This window comes from Neodiprion lecontei, chromosome 4 (assembly GCF_021901455.1).
Source record: "Neodiprion lecontei isolate iyNeoLeco1 chromosome 4, iyNeoLeco1.1, whole genome shotgun sequence".
Lineage (NCBI taxonomy): Eukaryota > Metazoa > Arthropoda > Insecta > Hymenoptera > Diprionidae > Neodiprion > Neodiprion lecontei.
The window spans coordinates 38,857,586-38,873,869 of record NC_060263.1 but is presented as its reverse complement, the minus strand read 5'-3'; the positions used below and the strand labels follow the sequence as shown (position 1 = coordinate 38,873,869).

At 38.5% G+C, this 16,284-nt stretch overlaps 1 protein-coding gene across 8 annotated transcripts in view; it reads left to right on the top strand.

Moving 5' to 3' along the window:
• LOC107221568 (growth factor receptor-bound protein 14) overlaps window positions 1–16,284 on the top strand; it is a 300,280-nt gene that overhangs the window by 115,463 nt on the left and 168,533 nt on the right. The window lies entirely within an intron of this gene.

Genomic DNA, 16,284 nt, shown 5'->3' with positions numbered 1-16,284 from the left:
ACTTAGTTACGCGTTCGTTTCTTTTGCGAGAGGATTGCGAGGTGGACGGTATCCTTGTACCTTGTTTTATACCTATAGTAAAAGCTTGCCACGTGCCTCGTTTCGTTGTTTCACGTAATATCGTAATATTGTAATTGACTTTTTTCCCCTTCGGCTTGTCGTAGTGTATAAAATTAGTACGAAGATTTGTTTCCTCTTTCTCATGCATCGCAATGTCGTTTCAATTTACGTTTTTCTTGTAGGAAAAAAAAAAAAAGAAAAAAAAAAGGAAAAAGTTCGAATAAAAATAAAAACTGACAGGTGATTTAAATTGGTTGAGTCTCAGATGAGATTTCTCTTAAATTTACGTTATTGTACACTATATACACATGATATTGAATTCACGGCATTGAATGTACGTGAAAATTTTTTTTCTTAGCCAGCCACGTGAATTGATGAACGTTGCAACAAACGAGACGGTAAAAATTGAAAGAAATCGATTTATCTTAAAAAAAAAAAAAAAATAATAATTTCGTCCCGTATAAGTCTACACCGACGATAAGTTCGTTATTTTCTTGCCGCGCTGTAGAAATCGCAAAGGACGTGTACCGTAGGTTCAGAGGTCATTGTTTTTACTAGAAAATAAAAGCTCGCGCGGAATATAAAAGAAGAGCCGGGACGTGAGGAGAGGAGAAAGCCCGTTAAATTCGTCGGTCAGAAATTGCGAAACGTGCGGATTACCACGGTTATCGAGACGAAATGCAGCGAAGAGAAGGAAAAAATAGGGAGAAAAAAAATCATCAAATCAGAAAAGATGAAAAAAAAGTTTAGAAAAAAGAAGAAAGATGAATCAACGGGGCGGAAGAAAATCGTTTCGTCCCCGATTGGTTTCGTTGCCCGTTTGGTATACCTACACACACACACACATGCCGCGCGTATACGTATATTGTCTGCATACACGTAGATTTGTTAGGTGTGACTGATCGCAATAAGTGATAAAAACACACCGTTTATACGCGCAGCAGCCGCCGAGCCTTGCCTAACATAATTGAACCTCACCTAGTCTGGCCTCGAATATGAAGAGTCAGTGATCCCATGTAAATACCCAGTCTTAGGTACACACACACACATATATATATATATATAGCGAGTTTGATATTTACCCGTGCATTTCTACACGAATATGTTATGTACAACTTAGAGAGGATCGAGTAAAGTTTATTCTAATATATATATATAAATGTGCATGCGTATGTGAAACGAACAGCAATGGAGGATATTAATCCCCCCCCCCCCCCCCCGCCTCTCTCTCGAGTGAAAGTTTCTTTGCCCGCATTACGACTTTATTTGCATACTTATGATATCCTCAAGAATGCGATAGCGGTGGTGATGAAAATGCAAAAAAAAAAAAAAAAGGGTACGGTGATAGGTGAGGGTATGAAAATATGAAAGAGAAATAGAAAAAAAAAAAAAAGAAAAAAAAAGAAAGAACGAGAGGATTAATTGATTATGATTTATGATATATTTTCCGTAAGCGGGTAAAGAAAAAATTTGCCCGACAATTTTGTAACCGCTGAATCGGTTGGCGAGAGAAAAAAATCACGAGAAAAAAAAAAAAAACACAAAGTTCTAGGTCATTGACTCGAGTCTCGTGTGTTCGTCAAAAGTTTGTCACGAAATGATCCTTGGCTCACATATTCATTGTCCGTGAAAAAGTCGACGTATTTGTACATTGTACACAACGCGCGCACACACGCGGAAACAGAGTTTTATATTAGCGTTTCGCACGTGAAAGAGCAAATGGACAAAAAATAAAAAAAAAAAAAACAAATGAATAAATGAATAAAAAATAAATAAGTAAACTGACGCAAAACGGGGTCTAAGGACGTTAGAAAGCGATCGTTCTAACTCTGTAACGGTTTTGTTTATTATCCCCGGTATTGTCATACGTTATGTATTGTATACGTATACATATCGTGCTTGTATTTAATGTGCATACACACATGCCTATCATTACGTCAATTGTTTTTAACCATAAGCGGAACTCGAGCAGATGTGTCACATGTATAATGCATATATGGGAGGAAATCTCGCGAGGTGATTTAATAAAACAACACCCGGGGTACAAAACTTCGTTTTAAATCGGAACAATGCGAGTTTGCGTATCGAGGTTAGAAGAAATAAGCCAACCGTATTGGTTTTTCCATTTTCGATTTCTTCTTTTTTTATTTTTAGAATGGAGGATGTTCCTTGTTTTGGTTTTTACCTCAGCGATTAATCTGAGCATTTTTGTTGGTCAGTAGTAACCGCACTCTTGGATTAGGGCATATTTCACAGGTCTGCGACTAAAAGACTTCACTGGTTTTTTTTTTTTTTTTTTTTTTCTGTATACCGTTTATTACAGATTTTCACTAACTGAAACCGGGAAAAATACACAAAAAGTTCCATCACGTCGGGTTTATTTTCTCGAACTCGTATTTGTAGTTTCATTCAGAGTGAAAGTCACGTTTAATTCGAAATCTGGTATCCTGTTGTTGATACTAAGAATCCCATGCAAAAGTGATTTCTCACTTACATTTAATATGTGTCAGAGTGAGACTCGAAGAATAAGTAGAAACAGGGAAAGAGAAAATGGAAAGCGGGAAGCGTCTTCGGGGGTGTATCGAAGAGAAGAACAAATGGTTTTATAGGCGAGAAGAATGAAGACGGAATGTTAAATACATTTCAAAAAGAAATTGTTTGTTTAATTTTATAGGAAACATTGTTTAGTTCGTTGTAATAAAATGGTGGTTTCTTCGTTATCGTTAGGTTTTTTTTTTTTTTTATGCGAACACCTTGTATTTTACAAGAACACCGGACGTGACGGAGGGTAATGAAAGTCACGTTTGGATTCGGAACACTGGAAAACCTAACATTTACCACAAACATCCCATGCAGCCGATGAAGAAAAAACTTCTTTTGCAGATTTGTGTTATCTGACTGCAAACTGTAACTAGCAGACTACTCGAACAGTAAAATATGAAATCGGTTGTGTTCATTATATATGTTCCGTCACGATTTTTAATTGGTGACAACCGGGTGCATAGGTGGGCAGACACCGTAGTGTGCGCACAAGTTTATTTCGAAATATCCACACGGTAGCCATACAGCGCCAAATGGTTCTTTCAAACCGCGACGCGAAAAAACGTTACATCGTACGAATGGGATGGGAAAAGGACCTTTTACGCACGCACAATGTGTACCGTATGCGATTACCCACAATGCCCGGATTAAGGATGTATGGGGTGTACAGTCGGGTTGAAAAGGTGTTGAAACAGAGACTCGGATAGTCACGCTGAAGCTGAATCCAGTCGCAAATCCAATCGACTGTAAAAGCTAACCCGTAATGGAGGAGAAAATGTTGGAGCATTGAAATTCGACTTACGAACACCTCGTTATTTTAACTGCGTTAGAGAAATTTCATTATTATACTATTTTTTTTCACCGTAAAGTTCGATTCGCAGATCGTTCGAGTTAAATTGATTTTGTTAATAGGTTACTTTAGGTTATGTTAGGTTAGGTTAGGTTACGTGTTTTTCAGCGTCGAAACATGTTTTTTTTTTTTTTCTTGCGGATCACAGAAACTTTCTTGAATCGAATTCGACTTGATCAGTCAGCATCAGTTGCGCTGTTTAACATATTTCGTTTCGTTAAAAGTTTGAAACAATTTTTTTTCTTTGTCCGTATCACCGAGACTTTCTCGAATCCTTGAATAGGGTTTGAACTTGTTCGATTTTCTTCTTGTCGCGCTTTTTATTCGACAAAATTTTTTTACCCGACCATACGTCCCGTACATCCTTAAATTTTTCGCTCTCCGCTGCGGCCAGTCCGTAACGTTTTACACGCACTCGATCTTCCCGCTTTGAACGTCAACCTGACCGTCTCTCTGACCCCTCGCATATACATATATATACATATATATGTACGCGTATACACGATAGAAGATTAATCACTCCGTCATGCAAATGACTCCGCAATATAGCAATTCCAAGCCGCATATACAATTAGTTCTCCTCTCTCTCTCTCTCTCTCTCCCTCTTCCCCCCCTCTCTCTCGCCTTTTCTCTCTCTTTCTCTCGGAGTCTCGGAATTATCATCCTCGTTGCGATTGCAGAAAAGGCCGACGAGGTTCTCTTTTCCTTTTCTTTTTAATGTTTTTTAGACTTTTTTTTTGTAATTTCCTTTTCCCTCTTCTCTGTCCTCTTTTTTTTTTTTTTTTTTTTTTTACCTCACCGCACGGGCATACGCACAGAGACGATGTGTACCGAGTACAATACATCTGTCACATGCTTCGTCAAGTCCGACGTTTGACTTCGTCTTCGTCTTCGTCTTCTTACTCGAATGAGAATTAATCAATGGAAAAAATTAATTTTTTCTTCTCCTTCTAAGCTTCTGCGTGGGCGGATTTTTCTTCGTTTATCTTCACCTTCTCTTTATCTCCTGAAAAGAAGATTTTGTCGGAGTTTATTGTAATGCGTTTCAGCCGTTGGTACAAAAATTTTTACGTTTCATCCATTTTTATCGCGAGATACATCGGTACACATTTTAGTATTCATTGAAATATTACATTTTCAAGCTATGCGAAAAGATTGTTGAAAAACCTAAGAAAATTGAAAATAACTCATCGACGTTCATGTTTTTATTTATAATTTCGATATTATTTCGTCGTGCCTTTTTGAATATCTGCTAGCCGCGTTAATTCGTGCGCAAAACACAGCGTTTCGACTCGGTTCGAATCAGCCTTACTGTTTTTCGAAATTTGATATTCTAATTATCAGTCGTACAGTATATATAAAAGAGTCAACAACAATAATGCTAACAATAACGACGACGATTCTGCGATCGAATAATTATCGCTACGTCTTTAGTTTCGATCAATGCACTTTGGTCCAGTTATGAATACAGTTTTCACGGATGTTATTCGTACGTGTAATACCTCTATCGATATACAGGGCGTTCCATGCCAACTTCTACCTGGGTTCAACTTTTGGCTCGTGATTTTTTTTTTTTTTTTATACAATTCTCGTCACCCCCCCCCCCCCCGAGATACGAAAGCGATACAAAATAGAACATCAAACGCGATCCGTCCGTGCAAGCGTTTGTATCTCGTTACGCAACCAAAGCACCACGCTTCTGTCGGGTTTTAGCTCGCGTGTTTAACAATACCTGCGGGTGTATCACGGCAAGGTATAACGTGCATACATACGTTTGATAGCTGTGCGGAGTAAGGTACATCCGTGGTACATGGCCGCACAAAACGGACAATACACGGACCCGGCCCAAGTGCCCCTGCATCGGACCGTGACGACCGAATGTTAATCACCCATTGTCTCTCTCTCTCTCTCTCTCTCTCTTTCTCTGATTATCACCTTTATTTCGTTCCTCTACGCTGTTGTTCCCATTGTTATTATTTATTTCTTCTCATTTCCATTCGGCTCGAAACATCATCATCATCATCATCATCGTCATCGTCGTCGTCGTCGGTGTGCGTGCGCGTGTGTTGTGCTACTTTTTTTCTTGTCTTGATTTTTTTTATTTTTCATTATTCCTCTCTCGTCCATTTTGTCAATACATACTCTCAATTTTTCTTTCGTATCCAGGTTTTTTTTTTTTTTATTTTTTGTTTCTTTGTTTTTTTTTTTTTTTTTTTTTTCGTCTTTCCTTGATCGTGAATTTTGGCTCGATTTTTTGTTTTTTTCCTTCTTCTTTTCATCCGTATTGTTAGAAATTGACGTTACGTTCAAGTTGCAATTATTACGTGTTTGTCTTGTATGCGGTGCTCTTTTTTTTTTTTACGAAAACGATTATCCCTTCCGTGATCTTAAATTTAGAAATATCGCGAGCGAAATTTTGTCCAAAAAAAACACCGCGTCTGATTTTCGACGGTGGAATTTGAGAATTTCTTTCGTTCCTCGTGTATTGTTATTATAACCATTATTATTATTATTATTATTATTACACGTCTTGTATCATAGCGCAAAATCAATGAATTCCGTGCAAAATAACCGAGAGTCAAAAATTGGACGGAAGAAATTTTTTTATATATTGTCGTAAAGGAAAGAAATCTTTTTCGCCTCGTTGAAATTCTTCTTGCCCAAAATTTTTAACACACGATACGTTACGAAACTCGGTGCAAATTGAGTTTAGACTTGTGTGTATGTAAAATATGTACCGTAATATAATTGTACGATATTGACGCATACGTACGTAATCGGGAACCGTGTAACTAACTAATATAAATGGGCAATAAATACGTGTAACGTTTCGACTGCGTTGCCCAAAACCGCACCGTCGCCTTTCTTGCAATTTTACTATTGGCGCGGCAGCAGGATTTCTTCAGACAAATTATACCTCATATATACCCGAATAGATTACTCATCTAAATTGCTGTGTTCGAAATAATATCCCAACTACTTTTTTTTTTTTTTTTTACCTTTTTTTCATCTTTTCAATCCCGTGCCCGGAATTTCTGTGTCGAAACGTTGCTTTGTTACATTTTATACGCGAACGAAAAGTTTCGGACGGTTTTCTTTTTTTTTTTTTTTTTTTTTTTTTATCCTCGCTGTTGTTGCGATGTAATTGAGAACCGCAATTATTATTTTCGTTTTTTTTTTTTTCTCATTCTTCTTCTAAAGAATCTTATAACGCAGAATTTTGTGCTTCAAAGAAACGAAGAACGCCGTGATATTGTAAAAGGAGAAAGTTCGAAACACATTCGAACCGTCCGGCTCTATATTTGGTTAATCGGATATTTAAGAAAAACATACGCGTCAAAAATTCTAAAAAAAAGAATTTTATTAAATAACGAAAACAGTAATACGTGAATAATAATTAAGATTTTTGTTCATTTCTTCTTTTCCTTTCCATCTCGTTTCGCCAAAGTTTGCTCAAATTTCGAGTATATTATACATATGTAAAAAAAAAACGACGACGAGGCTGCGATCCTGTTTTCAACAGTAACCAAGCAACTAAATATCAACGAAATTAACGGGAGGAAGTTGAGAAAAAAAAGAGGGAGGTGATGTTTATCGTTTATTTATTCGTTAAAATCAACACCGTGGTTATTTTGTCGACGTGATCGAGCGTGAAATTCTAATATTAGCGGCGCAACGATTATGCAACTGCTGCTGCTGCACAGCGCTCCAGACACCTTGGAAAGGAGGTTGTGGTTCTGGTCTGTTGCTAGGTCGATGCCAAAACTTCAGTTCTCTCATTCCGCGCCTCGTATTTTCCGCGCAATGCAATTCATTCACCGTGTACACATGGATGTTACGATTTTTCGCACAGCTGTTATATTGCACAAAAAAAAAAAAGACAACGACAACGGTTTACAATTTGCGTAATTTTGTCTGAAATTATTCAAGCCTTTTTTTTTTTTTTTTTTTCTTCGCGTCTCTTAGATTCCTCTTCTTTTTTATGCTTCATTTTTATGCTTGATTTTCATTTTCTACCTAGAACAATATTTTGTCGATTGTGGTAAAAAATGAAAATAGTTGAGGACTTGGCGGTAATTGGAACTAAAAATTTCTCTCATTGGAGTTGTTGAAATTTGAAAATTCTTAACGCATGGTTAGGATAATAAAGAGATGGAGTATCAGTTTAACGAAGAAGCGTGCAGATGTACTCGTGGATAAAAAGATAATGTTTAAACGGGGAACGCTAACCGGTTGGATAAACGATCCTCGCCTATTACACACGAGTGGTAATGCAATGTAACGTTTACTTTATGCGCGGGTGTCGCGTGATGTACGTCTTCGCTAATTGGCGGTACATATATGTATGTTTTATGCAATACTTGAACGTTTTTAAACGTGTAATACCGCCGCTGCTGCAATGGCTGGTTAAACGGCTGACTGAATCTCGTACAGTGCGTGGTGGATGAATGCGAATTGCGATGTGACGACGAGGCGATTCTCAAAAATGAAGAACAATTGACGCTAATTTGCGAATTGATTTTACTCAAAGACGGTGCTGTAAATATCACGACGACGACGATCGTTTTACCAATTTACGATGTATAAAACCTGACTCGCGAGTTTTAGACGCGCGCTGTTGATTCTTTTCGATGCTTTTATGGGTACTATACTGTAATTTATGAAACGGAAATTCGGCTCTTTCGTATATGATTTACTTGTAACTGATAGTTGGATAAAGTTCTGAAATTTTGAGGTAACGATTTTTAAAAAAACAATTCTTTTTTTTTTTCCTGCTTCACAATCTTGCCCTTGGCATCGACATCGTGAACTTCGATTACCTCATCCGGAGAATCTATTTATACACCGATGAAAGCTTTGCGATTCTTGGCGATTTGTTCATGCGTGGCACCGCATGTCGGTTGAACTGCTTGAAATTTCGCTTCCGTAACTATTAACTGTACACAGTTACAGTAATCGCTACCCGTGTAATTATAACCGCGAGAATTACGCCGCGTGCAGCTGACGCTTTTTTCTTTTTTTTTTTCTTTCATCGTCTTCTTTCAATTATCTCCCCATTCATATTCTCAGAATATATCCTATTATTATTTAACAACCGAGTTTTTTTTTTTTTATACCTCCATCAACACCAATCAATTTTTATGCAAGAATTGAAATTATTGTAGTCAGAGTCAATCGCGTTGTGATTATATTTCATGAATAATTTGATGATCGTTTATTCAATCGTTTAGCGAATTATATCAACGACAATAGAATTGGCCGAGAATTTCCGATTTCCTAAACTCAGCAGTTTTCATTTAAAAAAAATAACGAACCACTGGGAATCCATTAACGACCATTATTGTACACGATGTTTTTAAATTTTGGAGAGTAGTATGTATTTAATGATGTCGGTAACAATGTCGGTAACGGAATCTGTATTCAGGACCGTCCTTTTATACCTACTGAGAACTTTGCGACTCGTGAAAGATGAAAATATCTATAAACAGAATTCCAAAATTTCAATCCAACAATTTGCAAAGTGAGGAAGAAAAAGAATACGTGTCAAGTGGTGCAGGTTTATGTATTCGTTGATCTTTAAATCGTATATGCACATGCAAACATTAATGTATTACACCGGGACAATCTCTAGAAAGTTGAAAATCAACCGCGCATGCGCCAAATAATTCAATCTCATTGGTCGGCGAAATCTTCACGCAGCGATATTTTTGTCCGCGACGCAGGCGTGCCAACCTACGCAAAATGTCTACGTTTGAATTTTCAAAGAGCGTAAGCGTTGAATTCCGAGCGTTCTTTGAAGAATCGACTTTCCGACCCGACAACAAATGCTTCCGAAACCTTTCCGAGTCGCTGCCTCGATTATTCGAGATTCTAACCTCGAAAATTCGTATCAACCGCATCGCCGGCAGAAAGAGTTTGACAGCTGAAACTCGGGTTGGCCAGCCGATAAAACTCGCGCATGCGCGGTTGATTTTCAAGTTTCAACAGATTGTCCCATAATGTATACACGAATATCTTTGAATCGGCCATCAACTGTTATACTTGATAAAAACCTTTGGTCATTGAAATTATGCGCGGTGATTTAGCAGAGCACGAAGTGCACGGCGCAGCAGCTCAATTCCTGAACCGTATGCGTATACAATAATATATACATGCATTATCACAGATAGATTGCAGGATTATCATGAAATTAATTCAGCATGCGTATACGGAAATCCGTGCCTGCTCAACGTCGACGTTGCTCAACGCAGGCCACGCATAGAATCCCAGATAAAGAGTTGTATTATACCGTAACGCGTTGTTAGCGAGTCTTCGTAGTAGGAGGAGGAGGAGGAGGAGGAGGAGGTTGGTGGTGGTGGTGGTGGTAGTGGTGGTGAAATCCCATAATAAAGATCGTTGACCCTTTTCTTTTTGCAATAATTATATTCGCATTAGCCGTTGCTCTCTTCCCTCCCTTCCTCTCTAGTCCGAAACCTGACTCGCCTCGTGTCTTCCACTTTGTTATATAGTATAGAGTGCCTAATGGTTTCTCTCTCTCTCTCTCTCTCTCTCTCTTGACTAATGTCTCGACTCCGTTTATTACAATGTATTATTGAAGGTACCAAATATGTAATTGCAAACAATCGACACTTAGTTTTATCATTTTGTTTAATAATAGAAGGAAATTTCACTTCAGAGTTTCAATAATATATCGGAGCTGAGGAATATAGGATTTTTTTTAGGGCAAATAACTAACGCTAACCGTCATAAGAATCATGATTATTAGTCCATGTGTGGAAGAGGCTAAAATTGAAAGGAAAAAAGAACTGTTTAAGGTCCGCGTATCGTTGTGTGTAGATTTTCAGTGGTTAGTATAATTGTACGACCGAGCGAAATCGCATGTATGGAAGACATTAGACTGCGTGGGAGTTTTTTCGCGTTTAAATATTCACTCGCTCACTCGCCCGTGCATCGCGTTTTCTACATATTGTATTTTACAAGCGTGTCTGTATGTGTAAAAATTGCGTATTCTATTCTCCCAACTCATTACGTATATGCACGTGATACACGTATCTATGTATAGGTACAGTACACGGCCGGTTCAAATCTGTTTCCCTCTCTTTTTCGTAACTGTGATTTAAATTCATGATTTTAATCATCTCGCTGATCTCTCGTGTTGAAATATCAGGTGTATTACAACGACTTGTGGTAAGAAACTATCACGGGTAAGATTAAAAGAGGTCGATCATCGTCGTAGCGAATTTCAATTTCATTCGCTTGGTATTAAATTTACTGTATTTTTCGATATTTGGCTAAAACTGTAATTGACGATAGAATTTTGTTGACAAGGTTTATATATCGGTTGAAAAGCAATTTTTTTTTTTTTTTCGGTCGATTCGAGCATTCTTATCGAATGTTTGCATTTTACGATGATTTTGATGAATATTCGTGAACCGAAAATAAAAAAGAAAAATTACTAAAATTACAAATATGAGCTTCAGATATTGATTTTACATTTGAAATCGCGTTAAATGGTGAAAAATCATGTGGATTTGTTCAGTTTCGCTCAAGAACCCACGATGGCTTATTTTATTGAAAAAACTAGATGGTACAAAAAAATTACTTTGTCGAAATTTTGATTCTACAGTCAATTCAATATTGATGTGTGTATTACTTTTTTTTTTTTGTTTTATTTTAACCATTTTCTCATAGAAATCAAGATCGGTGGGATCTAGAGAGATTTAATTATTTTAAGGGAATGAATGGGGATTTCATGAAACAGTCGGTTTTTTTAATAAAACGATTTTTCGGAGTGTAATTGAACCAGGCGTCTATTTTAATACCACTGTAAGAAAAAAGAAGAACGATTTTAAATGAAAAACCGACGTTCGATTTCTCGTTAATAATTTTATAACATCATTCTTCTTACGTGTCCAGAGAGAAGTCACCGTATGAACTTGCGAATACGTATGTCAATTAGACAAACACTACTAATGTGAGACCATCTCACATCGTGATAATATCGACTAATCATTATCCATTCCCTTTACTGACTTGATAATATTCCTAATAATCAATTTATCGAGTCGTAAAAACTCCTCACGCTCTGTTATAAATTTAAATTGATTTTCGCATAAGGTATTTTTCAGAGTTTCTACGATTGTCCTCCCCAACAGAGAGAGAAAGAAAGATAGATAGAAAGAGAGTGAGTGAGTGTCCTAAAGAATTGCAAAAACTTCCACCTCGTGATGCAAGGATTCTTAGAATTAATGTAGTATAAGGGCAACAAGAAGAAGGCAAAATGATGAAAAAAAAAAAACGTACGCAGAAAGAAAGGAACAACGCGAAGCCAAAGAATATTATATGGCTACATAATAACGAACCTTGCCGAGTAATATCAACCTTTAAATACTACGTGTTGTACCCAGTGACTGTGCCTAACCTAACCTAACCTAACCTAACCTAACCTAACCTAACCTAATCCCTGTCCTGCACCAGCTCCGTGAGCTAATTTTTTTCTTCCCCTCTTTTTTTTTTTTTTTTTTTTTTTTTCCGTAACCTGCTGTAGTACACGTTTCCGTTTGCTTCGTCGTTTATGGTTCTTGGAAATAACCTTGCACCAGCAGCCCGGAGCCTAACCTACAATCATAATAAATCTTGGACTGTGTTTTTTTTTATCATATCTTGTTTTTTTATCATATCTTGTTTTTTTGTTCATCTTTTTTTTTCTCTTACAACTCTCAGTATTGTTGTACGCATGCATAAATGTATATATGTACACATGCTTGTTCTTATTTTTTTTATTTGACTTATTTTCTTAATTCGCTCTTATCTCTATGTTATTTATTTATTTATTTATTTTTTTTCTTCATTACTCCATCCTCGGATTATTCCTCTCAGCCTTTTTGTCCATTCCGTAATAATCGCGACATCATCACAAAATGCCGGTATCAACGAGTTCAAAAAAATTACTTGCGGTTGATAGACGTGATCTATCATTGTACGTACAAGTTTTCCACGAACTGCGTTTACGTGTAGATACCGTCTAAGCAGCGTCTATCCGTCCTCTGTATTTTCCTTTTTTTTTTTTTTTTTTTCTATATACCTATCCATAAAACGAATTTTCGTACGGAGAAATCTTTTTTGTAAATTTCTCGCTATTGTCTCATACTTCATCTCGACATCCCTTATCAAAAATCGTGTGGGACAGAGTCCGCGAACAGTATAGAAAGGTAAAAAAAAAAAAAAAACAAAAAAAATCAAAGAAACGGGAACAAATTGCGAAAGAATTTAATATCCAAGGGGAAAAATATAATGACGCGTATGAGGGTTATAAATATTGCATAGCTGCTTTGGAAACATCGGAAAACTTGTACGTTGGGTACAATGAGAAGTTGAAGGATGTGAAGGGAAAAAAAAAGGGGCGGCGGGGAAGCGGGGAGGGAACACAATCGAGTTGCGTAACCGAATAGCCACGGGTGTGCGAATCGAGGGATTGGATAACGAAAGGTGGCAAAAGGCGAGGGGTGGGGGAATTTAATTCGTACGATTCTCAGCGGGTGACGCTGGCTGGTCCCGCCTTTCTCGGAAATCGAAGGTGACCCTTGAAGCGTGTAGCGTGGCCGTATAATAACGTAAAATGTAGAACCTAACGAGGCTGGCAGCAAGAGTCGCGCGAATCACACTCTATACTCTATGAGAGTTTTCTCTTCGTCTAACGCCTGCAGGTTCGGTGGGTATACCTACGACGGCCAGATGATTGCATGCATGCATGTATGCACGTACCGGGACAATCTCTTGAAAGTTGAAAATGAACCGCGCATGCGCCAAGTAATTAAATCTCATTGGTCGGCGAAATCTTCACGCAGCGATATTTTTGTCCGCGACGCAGGCGTGCCAACCCACGCAAAATGTCTACGTTTGAATTTTCAAAGAGCGTAAGCGTTGAATTCCGAGCGTTCTTTGAAGAATCGACTTTCCGACCCAACAACAAACGCTTCCGAAACCTTTCCGAGTCGCTGCCTCGATTATTCGAGATTCTAACCTCGAAAATTCGTATCAACCGCATCGCCGGCAGAAAGAGTTTGACAGCTGAAACTCGGGTTGGCCAGCCGATAAAACTCGCGCATGCGCGGTTGATTTTCAAGTTTCAACAGATTGTACTTGTGTATGTGTAGGGTACCTACACGTTACGGCCCAGAGTGTAAAAGCTGAGCTAGTCGCGCTCGTCACACGCGTGCGTGTGGGTTGAAAATTCTGTAACTAATTCTTAAACTCGATGCACGTAATGGACGCATGTACGGGATTACACACAAACACACGAGAGGGGTACGCGAGGTTATACAGCCGCACATTAACGCGGATTAGCAGATAATCGACCCTGCCTCACGTCCGTCAGCCATCTTTCACACATACACACACACATGTTCACCCCGTTATCCACGTCGTCCGTTTTCCGTCGTGCAAAATCACCGGTAACTATGAACATGAAACGCGTCACGTAAACTCTTGGCAAACACGTTTCTTTGGCCGTAGTTTTCGGAATTTTCTTGGAATAATGAAAGGATAAAAAGGCTTCTCAGAACAGAGATCTGTACGGATGAATCCTCGATGAACGCGTTTTATCAATCAGTGATTTAGCACCGTTACTTTTTGTCTGGTTTTAATGCATCAGTTTAAAAAATTCAGATCGATCTAATCATGGAAACGAAATGATTACAGTAGGATTTTTCAACATGATATGTTAATCATCTTTGGATCACGACGTTTCAGGCTATGCGCACGTTCCTCTTTTGCTATCCAGAGTTCATTGAGGTTTTATTGCAGGAATGGAAGGCCTTTAACGTCTTTTAGTTCGAAAATCTAGACTACAGAGATATTTCCAATGAACGCGGTTATTTCATCCAGAGATTTTTTACTCAACCCCCTTACTCTTGCCTGTTCTCACATTTATATTAGATTTGAGATCGAACTTAGCTTCATCCGACCGTAGAACCAAAGTGAATGTAATAATTGTCAAAAGCATTACTTGGTCAAGTTCGAAACATTAAGAGGAAATCGCAGTCGGCGTCGATCAAGATTTAGACTCGAATGTTCGGGAGGTTTACTTTTTATTTCCTTTTTTTTTCACGTTTTTAGTCACGATCGTTATGCAAGACTTGACCTAGCCTACCTTCCAATTCCTGTCTCACTGTGAAGATCGGGCCTAGTGATTGATCAAAGGTAGTAAAGGTACCATTAGATTTCAATGTGAAAAATCCGCGCAGCACCTTCGATCTCGATCCGAAGATCGGAAACGATGTCTTCGATCCTGACAGCCAATCAACGAACGTTTCGATAACCGTTACTCGTAACTATCAAGAAGGTTGAAACCCTTCCTCCCCTCGGTTCTCCGAAGTGTTCAACCTTCGCAAACAAGATTGAACATCCAAAAGGCTTAAAGATTTTCCAAATGTACAGAGGCTTCGTTAAAGTATCGGCCCCAACGTCATGTCGTCATGCCGGACTCGTGGACATCGACTTACTACGAGCCAGGTTCCACGTCCCATAACCATAGAGTTAGGGCCATGTTCCATGCGGCTTGAATTGCTAGCCAAGATCAGCGGTGTGAGTTACGCAACTGAAAGTGGGTAAATTTCTGCTGCTGTCATGCCGGGCCGCCGTTCGGTCGTCTTTGATCGTGAGTCATCATCGCATCACGTAGAGCTGGTACAGCGTACGGTAGTCAGTCAGCCTCTGTGAATTACCCGGATCACGGGGGCATCTCGTCACATGTCATGCCTGTTCCGTGATCGCCGCTGCTGCATTTGCACAACGGTATGTACGGACAGTGAAGAAGGCGTTCGTGTCGGGATCGTGACGAGGAATGCGAGAAAAAGGAAACCAAAAAAAAAAAAAGAAGATAAGAAAGTTGACGGCAGTACCGGGATGAAGTTAGTAACTTTACCGTAACGATGCGCATGTTTGTAATGGGGAAAAAAAATGAACAAATCGTTCAGCAATGTGCGAAGTTTAGCTAACCATGATAAACATGAAACGTAGTCTCATTTTGAAGAATCAATTAATTCAAAACGATTCTAAAATTGGGCGGTAATGATTGTTTATTTCTAACGTCTCGTTAGGTCAACGTTACTAACTTTAATCTCATTTAACAGTGATGTACAGTGGGGGACAATGAATCTGAGACGGATAATTTTTTTGCACTAGACAGTTACGTTGGCAACACTGAGAGACCTACAGCGCCACAGTCGGCCGAGCGCGAAACAAACTCAATCTCAATAAACGTAACGTAACCCGTGACCGTCGAATCTAACCTTAGAATACGGGTTAATCCAACAAGTCATTATCCTCGCGGTATTTTAAGGTTAGATTCTACGGTCACGGGTTACGTTACGTTTATTGAGATTGACTTTGTTTCGCGCTCGGCCGACTGTGGCGCTGTAGGTTTCTCAGTGTTGCCAACGTAACCGTCTAGTGTGAAAAATTAGCGGTCTCAGATTCATTGTCCCCAAGTGTACATACGTAAACTTTTTATCGATCATAGCTGGCATCAACATTATTACTGGATAATGTATTATATATATATAATGTTCAAGTTCTCACTGATCTAGCTTCTGTAATTATAAACAGGTATATAATTCACTCTGATTTTTAGTAGCCGTGATATTTAGTCCCATTAATATTACTCTGTACTGGAATTGAAGCGTCTTTAATGAATTTTTGGTAGTTAGTATTCGTGCGGGCAATTCGAGTTCGCCATTGCATGAAAAGTGTGCAAATTTATCCATTTTATATACATATATATACATATACCACGTATAGGCATACAAAATACGATCATCTATTATACACCT